Here is a 12,244-nt window from a genome sequence, read left to right as displayed (position 1 = left end):
TGGAGGCCCAGAGACTGCGGCTCAAGAGAAGCGGGTCCTGGAGACCGACCTCCACTTTCAGTGGCCCCCTACAGCGGGAAGGGGGGGTGGGGGCGGTGCAGCCTCTCCATTATCCTGGCCCTAGGAAGCGTCTTTCCACTGCCCCTGACGCAAGATTGCCGGGCCCGGTGAGCAGAGCCCGTCTCAGGGTCACCCGGCACATGAACCAGTCACTGGGAGAGCCACGGGCCTCAGCCTGATATTGAAAGCCGCCGCCCACAGCCCTAGGTTCCGGGAAAGACCCTGGTTCAGCGAAGGGGAGGGGCCTCGGCAGCCCAGCTCGCCAACCCCGCGGAGCACGCCGGGACGGGGCGCTGCCATGGCGACGGGAGCGCCGCGCCGCGCCCCGCCCCTCCCAGCGTCGCGGGCACGCCTGCGGGGCAGGGCTAGTCTGCTAGAACGCTACGAAAGAGGCCCCAGCGCGACCAAGATGGTGGGCGCCGTGGGAGGGAAGAGGGGAGGGCAGGAAACTCGGGAGTTTGCTCTTTCGCTGTCCCCATCCCCTTGAGGTCGGGCAGAGGAGAGGAAATGGCCCGGAGGCGATAGTCGAGCTGCCTATATGTCTGACCTGATAGCTCTCCTTCCTAAGCAGGACTGCCCTCACTAGTATCCACAATTTGACACCCCCAACCCCAAGATGGCTCCTCACCCTCTCCGCAAGAAGGGCCTGTCTTCCAGGCTGTCTCTCCCCCAACCCAGTGCGCCTCCAACTCCCATGAAGGCGGGACATTTGGTTCCCCAGACCTAGGGGCCTGAGATACCAGCTTTTACGCACCTACACCCAAGTGTGTTGCTAGACAACATGAACCTGTTTCCCCCTCAGCATGGCTGCCATCAGAGCCTCTAAAGTGCCTACAGCTGAGCAGCCATCCCTGCCCTTCCAAGAGACCCAGCTAAGCTGGCAGCTCCCTTGTAGACTCTGATCCCCTCTTACCCTGTGTCCTCCCAGCAACAATGGGGACAATGGTAGGATGGGAGCTTACACTAGGCCAGATGACTATGTTCCAGAGACCTCCATGTGAGTGACTCTGCCCGGGTTCGGTGGGCAAACAGGCCCAGATCTTTTAGTGAGTGAAGTGGCAGAGCTGAGACTCAGGCTGTGATTCCTGTCCACATAGAGTGGCACTCCCTACTAACTGGACGCCCAGCCTGGGCTGCTCCAGCCGCTTATCTCTGGTCCAGAGCAATGGCCTGGCCTCCCTCCCCTCCCCTCCCTTCCCCTCCCCCTCCCCCTCTTCACCACCACAGGCCTGGATTCCCTTCCGAGCCGCCAATCTGCAGCCACACAAAGCCCTGTTTGTTTGCTTTCTCTGCTGCTCCCTCTGGATCTGATGTCTTTCTCTGCTACCTGCCGGCCTGGCTTCCTCTCCAAACTGCCTTCCCAGCCAGTTGAAGGGAAGGAGGGAGCAGCCATTCCAGCAAACCTGACTCACAGCCGTTCCATCGTTCCTCAGACCTCCCCAGTGCAAGGGATGCCTAGCCATTCGGGCTGACTACAATGGCTTTGCAGCCCCCTCACTGCTCTCAAACTGTAGGGTGCCAGCTGAGTGGAGCAAGAGTGATGTCTCAGCCAGGGGCTGGGGCAGGGGGAGGGGAGCTAGAGAGGTCCAGCCAACATCCCCTCTTCTTTTGTGAGCAAGGCTTGTTTTGTTTGTCAGGAAGGCTGCCCCTGACTTCCCAGCAGTCCACTGGCTGCCAGGAGATAAGGAAATGAATGGGACCAGGAGGGCTGAACTGGAGGAGGCAGAGGGACTCCCGGGTTTCATGGCCCTCAACTACCACTCATTCTTTACTGGGTTCCTAGGTATCCCAGGCTCTGGGAGGAGAATTTATAGGTTGCATTGGGAGCCTCACTTGGTGGGTGCCCTCTCAGTGCCCACCCTGGGCAGATATCTCTGCAGTGTCTTGGGAAGCCCTATCAGCCTGAGGTGAAACAGGGCTTTCACAGGCAAAGAAAAATAAACACCCACATTCCACACCATCTTCTCTACCTGCAGAGGGGGGCTGCCCTCTCTCCCTATTCAAATAAAGAAACCCAACACTGATACTGCACAGAGATACCACAATCTCACCAACTCCCTCTACCCAGGGTACTTTTACTGCGCCCTACCACCATCCTACCATGCTGAGTGACCAGGGGCAGGTCCTACCCTCCCTCCCTGAACCTCCTTCTTCCCCTTCCTGTTCTCCACGCAGAGTTTAACCCCTACAGCCACTCTAAGATAAAGGCATGATTATGCCCACTTGACAAATGACAGGAGGCTCCAGGAAAGAAAGCCACAGGGCTAAAACTGCCTCAGTCAGAATTCAAGCTTACTTGTGATTCTAAGCCCCAGAAACTTAGAGTCAGTGATTATCTGCCAAATGAATGAGTGACAACCATGAGGAGGTGAGTGAGCAGCAGGTAGGGCTTGACTTTGGAGCCCAGCAGACGTGGTCTCCAATCTCAGTTCTGCCACTTGGTTGCCATGTAACCTCAAGCAGGTTACTTAACCTCTCTGAGCTTCAGTTTCCTTGACAATCTGTACAGGGCAGTTAATAAGGCTTAGAGAAGACCACCCAATACCCAGAACAATAGCATGCACTCATTAAATGATGGCCTTTCTCCATGATCCCTTTCAGTCTCCAAAGAGACATTCACTTATTAGAAGAATCAGGGTTCTCCCACCTCTGCTTATATCCATCTAGCCCTGCTGCCTGCCAGGCAACCCCCCAGTCACCATCTCTGGCCCTCTGGAACACTCAGGCTGAGGCCAAGGGCTGCTAAACTGAGTTCCCCAGGCTTCTGTTCTGCCTGAGGGACCAGAGCCTGTATGTTTAATTAGCCAGGGCGGGGCCCCAGGGGACAATGTCACCCCAAGGGAACAAAGCCAGCTCCATCCACATCCTGCTGGACTCAAGAGCCACTCAATTAAGTCTGATTTGGCAAAACGTCTGTTTTTTGTGCTATTTCGGGCCACGGTGGGGATTTTCTGTGTGTCTCGAAGGTATCCTAAACTGGATTCCTTCCCACCTCCCCCACCCCTATCTGTGTTTGAAATGAAAATATTGTTCTTCCTCCTCTCTTTTTTTCCTGATTCTTCTCCCCACCTATCAGAGGGATGCACATAAGAAAAGGGGCAGAGGTCAGGCCCCTAGCACTCTCTCCCACCCACCAGGCCTCTGCAGGTCTCCTAGGCTCAGCCCCCCCCCCCCCCCCCCCCCCCCCCCCCCCCCCCCCCCCCACAGAACACAGCAGGCTTTGAGTTGTAGTTCCCTCAAACCAAGCAAAGGTGAGAGTTCCTCCAGCCTTTAACTTCTCTATACCTCTGGAAGCCCCTGAGGGTCATTTTCTATTCTCTCCTCAGACACATCAAGTGTCTGCCCATCCCATCACACACCTTTTCAATTTCTGCCCCTGAGCCTTTGCTTGAGCTGTGCCCTGTGACTGGAAAGGCCTCCTGCAAGGCCTCCCCTCTAGGGAGTAGAAACCCTCTTCTCACACTCTGCACTTTATCTTTTTAGCTTGCAACACAATTACAAATCCACATCTATGCACTTATTTCCTTAATGTTTGCTCACCTACCAGACTGTAAGCTTCAAAACAGCAGGGGAAGGGTCCATTTGATCATTACTGTTTCTCCAGGGCAAGGTTTCTCAAACCCCTCAGAACTGTTGACATTTGGGGCCAGATAGTCTGTTGTGGAGGCTCTCTTGTGCATTGTAGGTTGTTTAGCAGTATGCTATCACGTACCTAGCTGAGACAACCAAAATGTCTCCAGACATGGTCCCAATGTCCCCTGACGATTTTGTCCTTCAGGGGACATTTGCACCATGAGAACCACGGCTCTAAGGCCTTGCACAGTGCCCCTCCCTCCAATGAATGAATGCATGATTACCCCCTCCCCCCAATGATTTTATTTTACCTCTTTACCTATTATAATCATGTATAAATTTTTATTTTCTCTCTCAGACCAGAAGCTTCCAGAATACAGAGCCATGTGATCTCAGCTATACATCAGTGCTGATTGCCCATAACTATTTGCTGAAAGAATAACTACCAAAGCATCAGAAGGCACAGAAGTAAAACCCAGTGTGGTTCCCCTTCCTACCCAGCCCTGGATTACAGTGTGATTTTGCTATTGTTGCTAAACTTCTCTGGGCTTCAGTGTCTTTTCAGTCATTGTAATAATTCCCTGTCCTACCCGGTTAGTGAAGGTTTATGGGTTAGTGAAGGTTTACAACTTCACGTTTATAAGAGGCTATAGCCCCCAAGAAGAAATCTTTCAGGTGATTTTTAATTTACATTTATATTTTCTGAGAATTATTACCAATAGTCAACATTTATTCAGTACTTTGCTATGTGCCAACTACAGCTAAGTACATTAGAGGTACTATCTCATTTAATCCTCTTAAAAACAAAACTATAAAGTAGATACTATTATTTTTACTGTTTGATAAATGAGGAAATAGAGGCTCAGAGAGTGGGAAAGACCTACCTAAGGACACCAAGATATGGTCTGGTGACCTCTGCCAATTGAAGACATCAATCAGAAAACACTTTCAGCTTCAACACCTGATACTAAAATTCTTTCTTAAAGTCTGAAGCCTGCCTAGTGTCAGGCAGAGTTAGACCTTTCTAGGCAAATAGCGTCCTTGCAGGGCCTCCCCACCATCAGGCCTCACCCTTACCCACTGAGCTCCTGCTACAGAGAACATGTTCCAGGTCCCTATGGAAAAACCAGACAAGGCCAGGAGGCAGCCAGGAGTGCTGATTCAAGAAGCTGGTCTGCTTAGGCAGGCACTTGGCTTGGAGTACCACTATTCCCTTCCTGGGTGTCATCCGTCTCAGGAAATCCCTCGCTGGGGCTGACCTTCCTCAGCATCAAGCTGGCCTGTGAGATTTTTCAGGGCAGGAATAAAAACGAGGAGGAGGAGGAGGAGGAGGAGGAGGAGGAGGAACCATTCTCTAGTACTTTCCATATACCAGTCACTGTTTTAAATCTTCTATCTGCATTAACTCATTAATTCTCCTAACAACCCTATAAGTGCTATTGTTTCCCATATTTTACAGATAAAGAAACTGAGTAAAGGAAATAAATGATTTCCCCAAGTCAGTAAGTGGCAGAGCCCAGATCTGAACCTAGGCAGATGAACTACAAAATGCATGTGCTTATTCACTACGCTGTATTAGAAATGCATCACATTGATGGCTGTTTTCCAGACCCTGGTGTGCAATGTGATTTATGAACGAATGAGTGAACAAATGAATGAGTTTGTGGTTGTATAACCACATTCACTGCTGCTGAAAGCCGAAGTCACAAGCTGCTGGATGCATTCTCCAGGTCCACCCACACCACTGGGGCAAACTTTCTGTTGGAAACAGAAACTGGCCAGAAAACTATAACTCTTACCTGCCCCACTGTGTAACAAAGACCCACTCAATCCATCTGCCTCAACCTGACTGGAAAAGAAAAATTGTTTTATCCAGTGTTATCTCATGGAAAGTTTAGATGGAACCTGGCATGAAAAGGAAAGGAAGAACAGCGATCTCCTCTTGCAAAGTCCTTTAGCAATAAGAGTAAAAGCCATATGCTGAGTGTAACCAGGAGGGGCCTGTAATCATGCCCATTTTAAAGTGAGGAAATGGAGATTCAGAGAGGACAGCAGGTACCTGAATTTGAACCCAGGCTGGCCTAAGCCCAAAGTCTGTTTATGACTCCAAGCTCAGGGCCTCTGTGTTTTCCATGCCAACTGCATCATCACATTTAATGCTTAACAGCACTTAATGTTCTCATTTTGACAGGAGAGGAAACTGATGCTCAGAGAGGGAAGTGACTTGCCTGAGTAGCAGTTGAAACTAAACTTCTTCCTGATTCCAATTCCAGTGCTTCTACCACCATACTGCCCTGTGGACTAGCACAGTAGTCTCCAGGGAGGGAACTCTGCTTGAGTCCACATGTCCTTCTTCAAGATGCCTAACCTGGGGCCTGTTCACACTATGAGCAAGCCCTTTGCCCCTGTTCTGTCAGCCCTCTCCACTGGGTCCCCTACATTCTCAGCCCAAGCAGTTGACACTCCCCAAGAGGAGAGGAAAGATGTCCCCAACTAGCCTAGGCTCTCCTCCCCACAACTCCTAACAAGTGGCTTCCTAGGAACACCCCACCGCCCCCTCACCCCCGCAACACACATACACACCTGGCCCTACCACATCTGTTCCTCACTCACAGGACTCATTCCTGCCCCTCCCCAGCATCCTGGGCACCTTCTCTCCTGAGCCTGATCACTGTGCACAAACTGAATTTCATTGTCCACCTGCCCCACAGACTGAGAGGGCCTAGAAGGCCAGACCACAAGCTCGCTCATCTCTTGGACCAGTGTGCACACTGGCCGAGGGAAGAAAACACTGAAGGAATGTCTACTGAATGAAAGGATGGTCAGATGAATGAATGAACAAATGACTGTTCAGTGTCGCAGGAACCCTAGTACTCCTGGATACTACTTTTCCAAGTCAGAAAATATTCAGCAACAAGAACATTCCCCTCAGTCTTGGGGGGAGGGGGAAAAATTTTAAAATTGAAAAATTAATTAAATTAAATTAAAAATTAAAAATAAATAAAAAATAACGTTAAAAATAATTAACTAAAATACCAAAAAAATTAAATTAAATTAAAAAATTTAAAAAAGAACATTCCCCTCACTCTCATGTCTCCTTCCCCCACACCATCTCTCTCTCCCTTTCCCCTTTCCCTGGCTGCCTCCTTTTCCCACCTATCTCATCCCTCTCTCCCTCCCCACCACCAACCTCTGTGTGTGTGTGTGTGTATGTGTGAGTGTTTACCATCACAGACACATATTCACATAGGTTCAAGAACCAATAGAGCGAAATCTCTCCTTTGCCAGTCAAGCCCTAGTATGTGCTATTAGCCCCTGGCCCACCCTCCCTAGCCCCTCCCTGGTAGCACATTCCAGTCTCAGATCCCCAGTGCTCCCCCCCCCCCCGCCCCCCGCTGCCCCACCCCAGGCACAGGGCATAGCTCTGGCTCAACCATCTCCTCAATACCAGGGGAAACAGGATAAGCCAGTTTCTCCTCAGCCCCCCTCAGGGCAGCCTGGGTGGGGGGGCCTGGGCCCCTCTCTGGCTTCCCTTGTCTCCACCAAAGTCAGACAGAACAGAGTCCCCTGACCAGCAGATCCTGCATATTGCTGCTAAGGATCTCAGGGGCCCACAGACGCAATGTCAGGCTCTCATCTGCGCACCTCACCTGGCCCTTACTACCAGGAAGCATTTCTGAGCATCTCTGTGTTCCAGGCCTTGCCCTTGGCAATGGGGCTGGGGGTGGGTGGTGTTGCTTTCAGGCCTAGATGCTCCAGCCTCCTGGGGAGGACAGACACTGACAGAATTACCGATAATAATGCTATGCCATGGGTTTAGACAAAGGGAGATGACTCATTCTTCCTCAGAGGTCAGAGAAGGGGGAGACAAGATGTCTGTTTTGGTCTTGGGAGGCAGGAAAGAATGTGAAGGGCATCCTAGGTAGAAGGAACAGGCCAGGTCAATTCACAGAGACAGGGATGTACATGGCTGACCCTGGGAAGGAGGGTTGTACTGTGGCAGAGAAGGGGATGGGGACAGAATAGGCACAGGACGCCAGAAAGGGCCCCCGCAGCATGGGAAGGATTACGGACTGCACCTTTATCCAGAAGGCAGCATGAGCCCCTGTAGTATCAACGGTGGCTGAGAAAGAACGGTCTGGTAGTGTGGCCCACACTGAGTGGGGACAAGATGAAGACAGGGAGGCCAGCAAGGTGGCCCCAGCAACAGCCAATTCTCTCTCTCTCTTGGCTATGGTAAACAGGCCATGTCCATTTCAGCCTCCAAAGACATGCTGATGTGTTCCCTCTGACAGGAACACTCCTCATTCTTACATACCTGTGCTTGAAGCAACTGCTCCAAGACCCCTCCTCCATAAAGCCTCCACGTCCACAAAGCCCCACCTCTGGCCAAGACTCGGTACACCTGCCCTTGAATGCTAGCGCTCAGGTCTCCTGTCCCACCTGTCTTTGAAGTGAATCATAATACAACATCTCCCTCTGCTATCTGGCAAGTCTTACCAAAGATGCTGCCCTACAGTCTTTCATCATCTCCATTAACACCTGAACAGTGATTTCACCGGGGTCCTTTGGGGTTCTTTTTCCTGCCGGAGCCCTCAGCCCTCACATGAGCTCCCATAACAATGCTGATCCCCTCAGGTATTATCTGGGTCTCAATTACCTACTGGCTATGACCTCCTGGAGGCAGTTACATTAAGCACAGGACTTCAAAAACAGTGGGTCCCTGGAAAAAACTTGTTCCCTTGGGGGTAGTAAGCCCAGGGGCCTCTCCTACAGACACTGCCCAGTATACATGGCTGTGCATATGCCTCTACTTCCTCCCTCCCTGCAAAGCAGCACATTGGAAATTGGGGGAAAGAAACATCCATGCCACAGCTACAAGCAGATATTGAAAGCAGTGAGGTGCATACATGGTCTGCCATGGAAATAGAACAGTAATAATAATTATGGTGGTAGAAACCGGCATTTATAAAGACAAGTACTGTTCCATATGTTTATATGGATTGACTCATTAAATCTTTACCACAGTCCAGTGAGGCCGAGATAGTTATTTTCCCCATTGTTAGGATAGGGACACTGAGGCACAGAGAGGTAAATAATGCATTCTGTGCATGGTGAAGCCAGGAGTCAACCCAAAACCTTGCCCTGAAGCACCTCACCCTATGGCCTGGCAGGGACAAAGGGAAATAAAAAAAGAAATTGAAGAGTAGGAGCCCAACATGTGTTTTCATTTGGGGAAAAAGAAAACTAGGTATGTATGATAGATGCATATATAAATGAGTAGCAAAATGTATGGAAGGATTTGCTCAAACTGTTAACTGGGATTACATGTGAGGAGGGTGGGAAGTGCGGAGAGAATTTTTACTCCATATACTTCTGGGTTTTTCTGCATTTTTCATAATGAGAAAGAAAAATCCATGTGTTACTTAAGGAATTTAAAATAGAGAAAATTTGTTAGGGCCTTTTAATGTTTGTTGAATGAATAGAAGCCAGATTCATTTTCTAGACCTTTTTTCAGTCTGGATAAGACCCATTAGTGGATTGTGAAATCAATTTCATGACTTGTAAACAGTAATTTTTCAAAAAATCAAATAAACTAGAACAGAAAGTATCAGATCAACTGAGGAAGTAGAAGAATTATTTCACGAAATCTTTATTTCAGTCATATACAGTGGAGTGAATGGAATTGTGACCTAAAATGTATTTCTTTCTACAGGTCATCAGGTAGAGTTTGAAAGCCATTGGTGGAGACTTGGAAGTCTAAAGAGGAATAAGACAAGGGCCCTGCTTGCAAGGACCTCTTGGCCTAGTGAGAAAGAAAGGTTTTGGAGAGGGTGAATTCTCTCTATTTAGGAAGCCAGTGGGGCACCTTGCTGTTGGGAAAGGTCCTATTTAGCCCACTCCACAGTGGGTGTCTGGGGCCTGAATCACCATATACTTTCCCCTCCAAGGCTTTTGCCTGAGAGCCTTTGCCAAAATTTTGGGGTTTAACCTCCCCCAGACCAGAATGTCTATGTCCATGTCCGTGGGTCACCCAAAAGGCCACTTCTCCTTGATAAGGATTTCCTCCTGGATGCTCCTGGGACCCATACATCCCGTCATTGTCAAGTAGGAGGAGTGGGAAACTAGAAGATTCCTTTCCAGATTCCAGATGCGGACTGCCACGTCCCGGGGAAGCCTCTGGAAAGGCAGCTGTGTGGTTAGTTGGGAGAGGCCTTCACTTAGTCTGCAGAGAGGGCTGCCTCCACCTAGGATGAGCCTCACCCTAGGGAGAGCCAGGTCTGAATGCAGGATGGTGTAGGGGGAGAGAAGCAGAGCCCCCGGCCAGAGGCTCCCATGGCCCTGGCGTCTCCACATCAGAACTCGGCTGACCCATCCGCCTCCCCTCCCAGGGCAGCAGACAACTAAAAAAAGATAAAATAAAAAGTAGTTTCCCTGCTCTGACGTCAGCGCGAGGTCTTAACAGCCCAGCAGCAGCATGAAACTGGATTGCAACCAGATGTAATGCCCTTGAATCCTCAACACACCGCTACGTTGGAAGAAAAATAAGGGGTGCAGCGGTGGGGTAGGCACTTTAGGTGGGAGGGAGGCGTGCGGACCCGCGTGGGTCCTTAAATAAGGGCCTGCCAAAACCATGAGAAAGGCCCTACAGGAGTGAGTGCTGCGAGGTGGGAAGCTCTGGGCCCGGGTCCGCCATTCAAGCACGCTGACTCCCCTCCCCCAGCCCCCCAATAGCGCATTGTTACACTCGGTTTATCCATTCAGCACTCCCCACACTCAGGGATCCTAAAAAGAGGGCACGGCTCCAGTTCCTGGCGTGGATTTGAGGAGTACCAAGAGCCCCAAGAAGTAAACCGTTTAATGAGAAAACGGGCGCCCCAGGAAGCTGGGGCCGCAGCGGCCTCAGGCCTAGATGATGTTTCGCTTCCCCTCTGCCCCTTCTCGGCAGCCCCCGCCGCGACCAAGGCTCCAAATGTCACCCCCGTGTCCTGCCACTCCCTCGCCCCCGCCGCACTCAGCGACGCCGCCTGGCGCCGGGTCCTCACGTCCGTCTCTCCCGGGTTCCCTGCCTCCAAACCGCGAGGGCCATGGCCTGGCCAGCGCAATACTGTCTGGGAAAACAGGGCTCGCGTGTCCCGCGTCCCCGACCGTAATATCACCCTCCGAAGGGCCTGCGCGCCCGGGGCCTAGCCGCGTCCGAGCTTCCCGGGCCTCTGAGGCCTTTCCCTGCGGGGTCGCGGGGCCTGCACACAGGCCCGAGCGCCGCTACCCGCGACGGGGTAACGCGTTGAACCTTTGCGCCCCATCTCCCCCAGCAAGTCCTCCTCTCCCCTCGCGGCCGTTCTTTAAACGCCGTGGCCCACACCAGGCCCCCAGTCTCACAAGAAAACGTTGGCTCCCCGCTCCCCGCCCCCCACCTCCCTACCCAACACATTCACAAGGCTCCGCTCCCAGCGCCAGGCGAATGCCCCCCACGTCCCCACCCCACGCTCGGCAAACACTCCGCGCGCCCTAGCGCGCGCAGAGACCCTGGCCACACTGGACCCGCGCTTCTGGCGCCCCCACGCCACGAACCGACCCCAGCCCGCGGCACAAATCTTCCTAAAGACCCTCATCTGCAGCGCAGGGCGCCCCCACCCTGCAGCTCCCCAGACGGCCATCCGGTGACCTCGCGCACCCCCCCCACGCCACACAAAGCAATGACCCCGCGGACCCCTATATGCGGGTCCAACGCGCGCTCGCCCCCGAATCCTCCTCCATTCCTCACCCTGCCTCGGATCCAGATGCCTTGCGCCCCACCCCGCACCCCGTGCTCACCTCGGCGCCCGCACTCACTCGGGGACCCTGGGTCTGGTGCTGAGACTTCGCGGCCCGGAGGGCCAGCAGGCCATTGGGGGTTAGGGCGCAGCGGCCCGGCCAGCCCGCGGCCAGGCAGAAAGGAGGGTGGGCCGCGGCGCCCCCTCCCCGCGCCGGCGCTCGGGCCGCGGGCAGGGCGGCCTGTTCGGCTCGCCTCTGGCCCTCGCTGCCGCCTCGCTCTCCAACTCGCCTCACCCTGCCCAGCCGCGGGCGGGGGCGGCGCCCGGGGGCGCGGGGAGTCGGCGGCGCTGGATCTGGGCCCTGGCCGCGCACCCAGCCGGGTCTGCCTAGTGTCCGCGGGTGCCGCGGGTAAAGGCGATCCCCTCCGCACAGGAAGAGCGAGCGGGCGGGCGACGCGGGGGGAAAAGGAGAGCGAGAGCGGGAGGGAAAAAGTTCCCGGGCGGTCTGGCGGCGCTCGCTCGCGCCCCAGGCGCCAGGTGGGCCGTGCGCGCCCCGACAGCACCCCCTGGCGGTCTGCGCTCCTCCCTGCGGCCTGGAGGCGCTCGTTCACAGTCTGCTCCAGCGCATTGGATAAGAGAGACTTGGCTGTGGGGTCCAGATAGAGACCTCAAAGACTTTCACGCTCTGCCTGGGGCTTTGGAACGCCTCGGGACGAGGGCCGGGGTGACGGCTGGAGTCTCGGGCAGAGGATTTGAACCTGCTCTTAGGTGCTTCCAGTCTCTGGCCTGGTCTCTGGGCCAGGCTCCCACCCTCACCCCACCATTAGCCTTTACTGTAACCTTCTATTGAATCA

The 12,244-nt window shown here is 53.2% G+C and overlaps 1 protein-coding gene across 4 annotated transcripts in view; it reads right to left on the bottom strand.

Annotated features, from left to right (window-relative positions):
• RAI1 (retinoic acid induced 1) overlaps positions 1-11,885 on the bottom strand; it is a 116,968-nt gene extending 105,083 nt beyond the window's left edge. For 2 of the 4 annotated variants that reach the window (XM_016145224.2, XM_016145225.2), the window contains exon 1: positions 11,452-11,884. The gene's annotated coding sequence lies outside the window, so the exon portion shown is untranslated. Of the gene's footprint in view, positions 1-11,451 lie in introns of all 4 variants that reach the window. The other 2 variants (XM_036223436.1, XM_016145227.2) reach the window with 2 other exon arrangements.
• Between the last annotated feature and the right edge of the window lie 359 nt (positions 11,886-12,244).

Source organism: Rousettus aegyptiacus, unplaced genomic scaffold, assembly GCF_014176215.1.
Source record: "Rousettus aegyptiacus isolate mRouAeg1 unplaced genomic scaffold, mRouAeg1.p scaffold_m13_p_6, whole genome shotgun sequence".
Taxonomy (NCBI): Eukaryota; Metazoa; Chordata; class Mammalia; order Chiroptera; family Pteropodidae; genus Rousettus; species Rousettus aegyptiacus.
The sequence above is the reverse complement of the archived record's forward strand: the minus strand, read 5'-3'. Positions and strand labels throughout refer to the sequence as shown.